We start from the raw sequence: 11,214 nt of genomic DNA on the forward strand, positions 1-11,214 counted from the left end.
TTTTATTTAGTAACTTTCAGGAGGGTGTACTCATTTTTGCAACACAACATTTTATCACTTTGATAAGAAAATGGTATTTTCTTGAATAATTTTAACATTCTTCTTTGGTAACTGATCAAGCAGACTTGCTGTAATATTATATCTCTAAAAAACCATAACATGTCTTCTAAGCAAAGAGTACTTGCTGAATTTGTTAAGTTTCAGAGGGGGTGTACTCATTTATGCTGTGCACTGTATATACTTTTTTTAGCAAGTTATTTATTTTTTTGGGGGGTCTAATTCTGAATAAATCCACCTTAAGGTCATGGCACATGAGTCTTTTTGCTGTGAAATCTTCATTGATTTATAAAGGTAAGAATAACTAATATTGTTGGGTTTTTAAACTTGGGTTTGCTTGATTATCCTTAAATTTTTTTTTTTAGAAAAATCATTAAATATATCAAATATGATACATCTGGCTTTTGAAGAATGTTTATTTGTACATCTTTCAATCGACATTGCATTTTATTATATTATAATATTTTTTGCCCTCCACAATAAAAACTACAAAGCTTTAAGCATGTAAATATCATAAAAGTATTTATATTTTTTTATTTAAAAAGACATATTATTGGGTGATCAATACAGTGATGAGTTATATATGAGATATAGGCCTACAGTGATATTTCTGATACAAATCTCATTCACAAGCTATAAGAATTATTTCTAACTTCTTGACCAAATAAATATCAGCAAATCACCAAATTGCATATTTTCGCTCAGTTTGGTCCTCTGAAAAAGCTTCATATTCTCCTATAATTTCATACCTATTGGATCATAGAAGCCTAATGTATCAAATACTATACGCAATAAAAACACATGCGTAAACATTTTTACAATTGTTCTTTTTATATTTCGTCTACAGCTTCAATAAACTGCTCCATTTAAAAAAAAAAATGAATGATTTTGATGAAAAAAGACTTATTTCGTATGTCTGGCTTTACAGGGTTAAGAAGAAATAGCCCAATGTCGAAGGGCTCTTTTCAACACGGCACACAGAAGCTATAGTAGCAGCAATATGCACTAAGTGACATAACTATAGAGAGACAGGATCTGAACAGCTCTAAATTACAGTGTCAGCTTCAAAAGCATGCAAACAAGTCTGGCTTAAAATGAGGTCAGTGGATTCTTATGCAGTTTGAGAAATAAAGAATCAATGTTTGTTATTTTAAAACTGCGTTTACTTTGATAGTGATAATAAAGAACACTTCTATGGAAATCTACCTTTGTTTACATATTCTGCTCGTGCACACAGACCAATAACACACACAGAGCTGCACACACAAAACTGCGTGCTTCGGTTTTATAGGTTTAAAAACAAAGTAAACTCAGAATCTATTTGAAAACCACTGTGCTACACCATAGCTTTTCTTTTCTATTCAGTGTAATTGCACCCTTGAGTATGCACTTGATTTTACAATAGTCTCCATAGTATTTTTTTCACCTCCTCTGACCTCAGGCTGCAGTCTTGCAAAGGAACAAACGTCAAATTGAAAACAAATGAAACGCTGAATATTAATCATGAAAAGAGAGCATTTTTTTCTGAGCCTCATCAGCATTAAATTACCCAAAACTTACTGTATAACACTGTACTGTTGACATGAGAAAAAGATCACGGGTTCCATAACACAAATCACATGTCAAACAAAATCCGATAATTATGGGGAAAATTGTTGGGAGAGTACAACCTAAGCATGCGGAAGCAGTAAAGAGAAGTCTGACGACTACGGCTAAGAAACCAGGTGTCAGAGCACTGTACAATCAGCACAAACACCTTTAAAGAAAACGCAGGCACACTCAAGCAATCATCATATAAGCTAAACAAACTGCCTTTTTCCAAACTGAGTTGAGAAGCCATTAGAGTCTTTGACTAATTCATGCAAGTCAGTGATTACCCTCATATTAAGAGGGAGGTCTGTCAATTCAGCTGGTTTCCAAGCAACTAAGTGATTAGAATGAACATTTTTCCATACATTAGGAAATGGAGTAAATTACATTTTAGTCGTGGGTTTTTGCATTTGATTACAGCTTATATAATACCAGTAACCAGGATGTAAACATACCATCTGACAGCTTTAACCTACATTTGTGTGCGTATGTTGTACGATCTGCATCTTAAAACATTTAGAATGTATAACATGCACACAGGGACGCAGGTAAATGCTGCTGAATCTTTGTGTGCTTGACTAATTTATCACATTTTCTACTTACTTTAATTTACAGAAATGAAAGCGTGGAGGAAGAATAAAGCACTCTGTCTCACTCCTCTAAGCTGTGCTATGGTAAATCTTTTATTTAATGTTGCTGGTTGGATTTACTTGCAATAATCTTATTAACTGGGACTACAATGAACTAAGAATATACAGTGCTTATAGAAAGTCTTCATACCCCTTCATTTTTTCACATTTTCTTATGCTGCGTTATGTTAAACTGCTTTAAATTACTTTTTTTCCCCACATAAATCTACACCCCACTCACCATAATGACAAAGCAAAAACCGGATTTATCACGACTTTGCAAAGCTTTGCACATCTGCATTTGGGTTTTTTTGCCATTCTTCTCTTTAGATCATCTCAAGCTCTGTCAGGTTGGCTGGGGACCATCGGTGGACAGCCATTTATAGGTTTCTCCAAAGATGTCTGATTGGTTCCAAGTCCCAGCTCTGGCTGGGCCACTCGAGGACGTTCATAGAGTCGTACCTAAGCCACTGCTGCATTGTCTTGGTTGTGTGCGTAGGGTGATTGTCATGTTGGAAGGTGAGCCCAGTCTGAGGTTCTGAGCGCTCTGAACCAGGTTTTCATTAAGGATATCTCTGTATTTAGCTGCATTCAGCTTTCCGTCTTCTCTGATCACTTCCCCAGTCCCTGCCGCTGAAAAACACCCCCACTGCATGATGCTGCCGCCTCCATGCTTCACCGTTGGGATGGTATTATGCAGGTGATAAGCGGTGCTTGGTTTCCCTCAGACATGAATAAGGAATTGAGGTTCATCAGACCAGAGAATCTTTTTTTTCATAGTCTGAGAGTTATTTAGGTGTATTTTTGTAAATTCCAATCAGGGTTTCATGTATCTTTACTGAGGAGAAGCTTGAGTTTGGTCATTTTGCCATCAAGCCCAGATTGGTGGAGACCAATGATGTTTGTCCTTCTGTAAGTTTCTCCCATCTCCATATAAGATCATAGAGCTCAACCAGAGTGGCCATCAGTGTCCGGGCCACCTCTCTAACAAAGACCCTTCTCCTTCTATTGCTCAGTTTGGCCAGGATGCTAGATCTAGGAAGAGTCCTCAATCTTCATCCATTAAGGATTATGGAGGCCAAATGCTCCTGTGAACCTTCAACACAGCAGAAATTGTTTTGTAGTCTTCACCAGATCTGTCTCAACACAATCCTGTCTCTCAGCTCTGCAGGCCATTCCTTTGACCTCATGGTTTAGTTTTTGCTCTGACATCCATTTCAGCTGTTAAACTTTATATAGACAGGTGTGTGTGCTTTTCCAAATCATGTCCAATCAACTGAATTTGCCACAGGTTAACTCCAGTCGGAGTATAGAAACACCTCAAAGATGATCCAGTGAAACCGGAATGCTCCTGATCTAAATTTTAAGTGTCAAAGCAAAGGGTATGAAGACTTGTGGAATGTCATTTTTTCAGTGTTTTCTTTTTAATAAATTTGCAAAGTTGTGATAAATCCGGTTTTTGCTTTGTAATTATGGTGAGTGGGGTGTAGATTTATGTGGAAAAAAAGTAATTTAAAGCAGTTTAACATAATAATGCAACATAACAAAATGTGAAAAAAAAAATGAAGGGGTATGAAGACTTTCTTTTATATAGACAGGTGTGTGTGCTTTTCCAAATCATGTCCAATCAACTGAATTTGCCACAGGTTAACTCCAGTCGGAGTATAGAAACACCTCAAAGATGATCCAGTGAAACCGGAATGCTCCTGATCTAAATTTTAAGTGTCAAAGCAAAGGGTATGAAGACTTGTGGAATGTCATTTTTTCAGTGTTTTCTTTTTAATAAATTTAAAAAGTTGTGATAAATCTGGTTTTTGCTTTGTCATTATGGTGAGTGGGGTGTAGATTTATGTGGAAAAAAAGTAATTTAAAGCAGTTTAACATAATAATGCAACATAACAAAATGTGAAAAAAAAAATGAAGGGGTATGAAGACTTTCTATAGGCACTCTAAGCCTGTTGGTGAAAACAGAATGAATTACACTTTTTCCAAAATGAAAGCAATCACGGCACAATCCTAGACTAAAATATCTATTACAAAACTAAAAAAGGTCTGCACTATCATCAAATATATAAAATGTTATTAGGTGAGTTTCTGTATCAAATTTTCTTAACTTCAACAATCCATCTCTCTTTGCCCATATTTGATGATTAATATACATGTGAATCTGTAATTCAGACTAATTAGAATTCAGTGTGGGCGGAACTAGAAAGTATCAAAGTCCAGACAAGAATACAGCAATCAACAAAAGCACAAGCATGCATATATTAAAACCATGCAAATAATTAAACTACCCAAGTGTGAGTGTGAAAATGTAACTGCAAAATAAAAGAGCGCAGACAGATGCAGTGCAGTGCAGGCACAATCGGGTTTCACATTACCATGACAACTGTAGGCTCTGTTGAACTAACACTACACATCTAGTATAAGCAAATGCAGAAAACACCATGCAGTGGGGCCATGGAAAATTGCTACACCTGCACCGACTGTCCCCAGCACCGATCATTCATATCTGAAACACCTCAAAGCAGTGTGCTGCGCTGAATACCTTACTTGTTTGAACAGAAACTACTGTCTTATGGACACAATTTATCGGTTAACTTTGCAGTGATGACAATTAGTTGGCAGTTGTGACTTCAACAATAAGAGAACTATGAGAGCTACAGTTTTGGAAGCTACTTCCACATTTACATTTATTAATTTAATAGATGCCTTTATCCAAATAAGAAAAACACAAGCAGAAGTGAAACTATTGTGTGCCAAGATACAAGCTACTGAATATTTTTAGAAAGCTACACAACAAATTACAAAAAAAAAATGTATTTGGGTGTAATATAATTATATGGCAATTATGTAATTAACTGAAAAAAGGAATGGGCAGCTTGACATGCACAAAAAAAAAGATATATTTTCAATAATATTAATGCGAAGTGTTTAGCTTGTACGCTAATAAATATATAAACTCACCCTAATTTATATAAACAAACATAGAAAAAGCAGTAACAACTTTACAATACCACTCAAAATATTCAGAGGTCAGTAAGATTTCACAATGTTTTTTAAAGAAGTCTTGTGCTCAGCAAGGCTGCATTTATTTAACAAAAAAAATACAGTATTATTGTGAAATATTATCACAATTTAAATGAACTATTTTCTGTTTGAATACAGGTGCATCTCAATAAATTAGAATGTCATGGAAAAGTTCATTTATTTCAGTAATTCAACTCAAATTGTGAAACTCATGTATTAAATAAATTCAATGCACACAGACTGAAGTAGTTTAAGTCTTTGGTTCTTTTAATTGTGATGATTTTGGCTTACATTTAACAAAAACCCACCAATTCACTATCTCAACAAATTAGAATACTTCATAAGACCAATAAAAACATTTTTTTTAGTGAATTGGCCTTCTGGAAAGTATGTTCATTTACTGTACATGTACTCAATACTTGGTAGGGTTCCACGACATTCTAATTTATTGAGATGCACCTGTATATATTAAAATGACATTTATTTCCGTGATGGCAAAGCTAAATTTTCAGCAGCCTTTACTCCAGTCTTCAGTGTCACATGATCGTTCAGAAATCTTTCTAATATGCTGATTTATGCTCAAGAACCATTTATTCTTATCATCAATGTTTTTTTTGACAGTTGTGCCGTTTAATATTTTGGTGGAAACCATGATACATTTTTTTCAGGATACTTTGATTAATAGAAAGTTCAGAAGAACAGCATTTAGAAAAGCAAATAAATCTTTTGTAACATTATGCATGTCTTTACTGTCACATTTAATACATTTAATGCATTCTTGCTAAATAAATGTATTCATTTTTTCACGCCACAAATCTGAAAGACCCAAAACTTTTGAATGGTGGTGTATTACATTTTTTTTTTTAAATCACTATAAAACAATGTATGATCAAACCATCTGAATCAATAAAATGAATACCCAATATTATGTTACGAGTATCTGATTTTTGCCTCTGCACACATGAGGCTACATGTGTAATATAATGTGACATAAACAACAGTGATGTAATGTTTAGTCATGCCGCCATTACTTGGAGAAAATAGCTTGTCACTGGAAGAGCTACACTATTTTGAAAACAGCTGAGCTACTGTCACGCCACTAAGAATGCAGTCCAGTTAGTACCATCACAACTTGTAGTTAGTTACTCCAAAACACTGGATGATTATGTAAACATTTCCTCCCATAAAAAAGCTTGTTACTGCTGGATCCACAGTTTCAGCTGTTGCCAATTCAGGTTATTTTTTAATACAGCTTAGAGCTTCTGGATGATTTGCCAACTTACTTGATCTAGGGCTCCAGAGGGATGCTCATTGAGGGGAACTCTATGGCTGTGGTCCACTGGTTTTACGGGGTGGGAGAGATCTCAAGGAGAGGGTGCTACGGCGCCACACCCTCCCTGTCATGCAGAACCATCCCACCGGGGAGAGGCAGCAGAGAATGGGCACCCAATGTAACCTGTGCAAGCAGTAAAGCATTGTGTCAGAATTTACAGGCATTTTAGGCTACATTTACACAGCAGTAGAATATGGTCATCAGTCCTATACTGTTACCTATTGTTAAAATATTAATTAAAAAATTTAAAAATTAATTAAAACATGCACTTTAAAAAAAAAAAACAGTAATTGAAATAAAGCTGAAACAAAATAAAATATAATAATACAATTACTGAAACTTAAAACTAAATTAAAAAGAAAACTGAATATATATAATATAAAAAAACTAATTCAAAATATTAAAAACACTATAAAAGTATATAAATGATACTAAAATAACACTGCAGTACTGTTGTCACCCATAGCCTGTTAGATTTCACAAAAGAACTGCCTGGTGGATATAAAACTCTGCATATTTTTTAGCTTTAAAGGTAGCATATACATTTATTTATTTATTTATTTTAAATTAATTATTTGTCATTATTTTAATTATTTATTTTTGTTTGTATTATTAATTAATTTAAATTGCTTTTTTAAATAAACTAAACTACTCTGCATTTACCTATCAGTGTAAAAGGAAAACGTAACCAAACCGCAAAAGCAAGCAGAAGTTATGTAACATCAAGCATACATAAAAGGTAACGCTATCAGTGAATATGAAAATTCTACACACTGAAACAGTCTAGTCATAGATTCATGTGTGTGCAAAATCATTTTTTGCATTGCCATAGCAACTGTAAAGTCTGTTACACTACATCTAGTTATAAGCCACACGAATAAAGCCTCACTATGGCTTGGCAAAGTGTTTATACAATTGCACCATATCCACATCTATAACCTGCTACACATCAGCACAGATTGTGACTTCACAGAGGACCTTGATGGTTAAAAAGTGGGCAAACATTTCCAGCCCATGAAAAAAGACAGCATTTATGACTTTCATCAGTATTGTACGTCTACAGCAATGGAAGTGAATGTCTTAAAAACACTTTTTAGCTTTAGTATCACATACAAAATGGGTCTAGATCCAATTTTTTTTTTTTTTTAAGTAGTCTGTAGGTGCTTTAAATGAAAGTTACTTAAGTGTACAGAGAAAATCTAGCTTTTTAATAACGGAGGTCACTGGATTGACTGAGAGTCTGGGTCTGTAAACCCAACGTGGCTGACTTACTTGATCTAGGGCTCCAGAGGGATGTTCATTGAAGGGAACACTGTGGCTGTGGTCCACTGGGTCTATGGGATGGGAACTGGAGGACAGAGAGGGGGTTACAGAACCATACCCTCCCTGTCATGCAGAACCATCCCACTAGGGGAGGCAGGAGGAAATGTGCACTCAATGCAACCTGTGGATGAATCACAAGAAAAAATTATGGGTTAAGGGAATAAAATCAATTCCACAATCATCAAAATGGCAAATCGCTGTCATTGTGAAAGCCCCTTAAGACACACATTAGCTAACAGTGATGAAAGCCAGCACTGTCTCAAGCTTTGCCATGACGTTTCATGAAAAGAAAGAGGTTATAAAATGACGAGCTAATCTATTTGGATACCGGCTTCGGGCAAGCAGCTGATCGGCGCCGAGCTGTGATCAAATCTGATGATTTGTATACAGCGAGAAGATGAAAGCAAAGATTTCCTGCTGCGTTAATTAAGAACCTTTTACTTCACCTCAACAGATGTGAGACCTAGGGCAGAGAGCACTGATGGTTTGATTGAATGAGTGCTTGTGTGCGTTCTAGATTATAGCAACTAGGAAACCATAAAGCATTTGACTTCAGATGGGCCTTTGTTCTTGTTCCAGACCAGTATTCTCTAACAACAATATTGATTCTCATGGGGCCCTTGAGGAATTTGAAGTGCAGGCTATCAATTTAAGCACCAGTGGGATCATATCTTTTCATTTTTTAAAGAACAAGGCTACCAGCAGATTTAAAACAAAAAACTGTAGGGCTACATTTATTGATAATGAATGATTCGTTCATTACTTTGAAACACAACCTAAATATATAATACAACGGCATGAAATTGAGCTATATGAGCCAAAAATAAGATTAAAATGCATTGGGTATTTAATACAAAAAACTGCCTGGTGTTAAAGTCTGCTTAAGATAAAAAACAAAACAATTCATGTTTTACTGACAAGGTTCCCACAATGTAATGGGAGAGTAAATAAAAAACTGAAACAAGGAGGAAAAAGGGCTATAGGATGCTTGACAACTATTGATTTAGCACCCATTATATGCTCTACAATGCCCCAAAACTATAAGCCTAAATCTATGGGCTACATTTAGCAAATAGTCTATTATAGAGCAGCATAATAGTGAAGCTAGGTGTGAATCCAATGGAATACACACAAAATGAAAGCTACATACTGAATAGCCTAGATAGACACAAATTTCTGTATTATGTGAGAAAAAAAAAAGAGACTGCTGCGTGATTTAACAGCTGTGAAACTAGCACAGCTATACAGAATAAATTGGTTGTAGTCAGTTAATTAAACAGTTTGGTATTCATTAGACATTACATATAAAATATGCAGAATGCCACAAATCAGAATTAAGTATTTCAGAAAGCAATGTGTTAAGTGATCATAACATACGATGAATTTTATATGTAATTATGCAATAGGATTTGGTCATGCATGAGGAATACCGTTCATTAATCAAATTTAGTGTACACAGTGGAAAAGAAAATCTGAGCTTTAAAATGTCAGCAGCATGATCAAAGAATAACAAATGCAGTAGCTGTTGTCTCTTAATGTTTTTTATGAAAACATCATGCAAGCACAGACGATCTCAGCATTATCTTGTGCTTTTTTTTCTTAAACACCGCAATCATATGCTGTCCTAGTACAGAATGATGAGAAAATCAAGATATCATAAAGTCATCAGTACACTTGCAATGCATGCAGGTGTACATTTTGATTTGGAAATGATATTAAACCACACTGGTTTATGCAAATGAGTGGCAATTAAGTACCAGCTATGATAACACATGAGTGAAATGCATCAAATGTGCAAGCAAATGCAGACGACAACCACAAATAATGCAGCACTTCAGTTCCCAACTGTAAAGAACGTCTCCACAGGCCTTTCACATGTTATCTTCTTTAGCTATTAATCATAGAATTGATTTCTCAAACATGTACACAACCGCTCAAAGTTTGGGGTCATTAAGATTTTTTTTCTTGAAAAAAAAAATTAATACTTTTATTTAGCAAGGCTGCATTAAAACGATCGAAAGTGGTTTGTTTTCAGGATCATGTGACATTGAAGACGTGAGAAACAGCTGCTGAAAATAAATTGCATCTTAAAACATTAAAATAGAATTCAATACAAAATAGAATGCATTTCAAATGACATGTGGGCAAAATAATGCATAAAGTCTGAGAACTTTGTGTTTTCTTGACAAACTCTTGTCTATCTATTCTGTTACTCATAAAATATAGGCCTAGAATTTCTTTGAGTGAGATGTCAGGGCACATATTATGACAAACTAAACAAGCATAAACCGAGATTTTGTTGCAACTTGCAAGTCAGAAAAGGAAACTTGTTTTTTTTACTTTTCAAAATACATTCAATAATTCTAGATAATCTAGAATCTGTAGAAAAAGCCAGAAATCAAAAAGGAAAAGGAAACAGACTCCATAATAAGGTATTGGAAATTTTTGTGGATATTTCTTTCAAATTGTAATATAGTTTTTAAATAGGCTAGTTAATAATGTAACAAGACATTAAATATAAATACATTTGACTGAAACACTGAGAAATACGAAAACAGAAATTTCAGGACGCTGCTCACCATGTTTAGTGCATCTAAAATAAATACATTACAATGTTGCCCTTTTGGAAGTCAATGAAGGAGGATGATATGAAAAGCAACTAAAAAAGGACAAAGAAAAGAAAAAGGTGTGTGTTGTCATTCACAAAAGCAAGGCATAAAGCTTTGTTTGAAAAAAGGTCAGAGTTTTACTGCCAGTGACTCCTCTAATGTGTCCACAGTTTGTGTAGTAATTACTTTCATCTCCAAACAATGATAGATCTTACTAACATCTGTATAGATGAGAACTCTGAACACCATTTGCATGCATGTAACATCTGTGTATAGACTGAAATGACTTTCAGGAAAGATTCAAATTCAAAACACTTCAAGAAGCATAATGACAATAACCTCTGGAGAAACAGAGTGAATAAGGGCATAGAAGCTGATTTCACTAAATGTTTCCATCAGTATGCTCTGTTGATAGAATAGCGACGTTAAACTGGACTAATGCAACACAGCAAAATATCTCCCTGATTGTTAGTAATAAGAATCTAATAATAGACTACTTCCCCACTGCTCATTGTTATAAGTACAAGAATCTCTGAATTTACAAACTGAAACACTAACCTAATGATAAAATCTTTCATATTTATTCATTCATTTGCTTAAAGGGGTCATATGATGCTATTTTAAAGATCATTATTTTGTGTAT

The 11,214-nt window shown here is 34.7% G+C and overlaps 1 protein-coding gene across 1 annotated transcript in view; it reads right to left on the reverse strand.

Moving 5' to 3' along the window:
• LOC107689458 (nuclear receptor coactivator 1) overlaps window positions 1-11,214 on the reverse strand; it is a 70,136-nt gene that overhangs the window by 50,567 nt on the left and 8,355 nt on the right. Inside the window, exons 2-3 of the mRNA XM_016487454.1 lie at window positions 7,912-8,083; window positions 6,590-6,762 (exon numbers count right to left, since the gene is read on the reverse strand). The gene's annotated coding sequence lies outside the window, so the exon portion shown is untranslated. The remainder of the gene's footprint in view (window positions 1-6,589; window positions 6,763-7,911; window positions 8,084-11,214) is intronic.

Source organism: Sinocyclocheilus anshuiensis, unplaced genomic scaffold, assembly GCF_001515605.1.
Source record: "Sinocyclocheilus anshuiensis isolate Anshui unplaced genomic scaffold, SAMN03320099.WGS_v1.1 scaffold1480, whole genome shotgun sequence".
NCBI classification, from domain to species: domain Eukaryota; kingdom Metazoa; phylum Chordata; class Actinopteri; order Cypriniformes; family Cyprinidae; genus Sinocyclocheilus; species Sinocyclocheilus anshuiensis.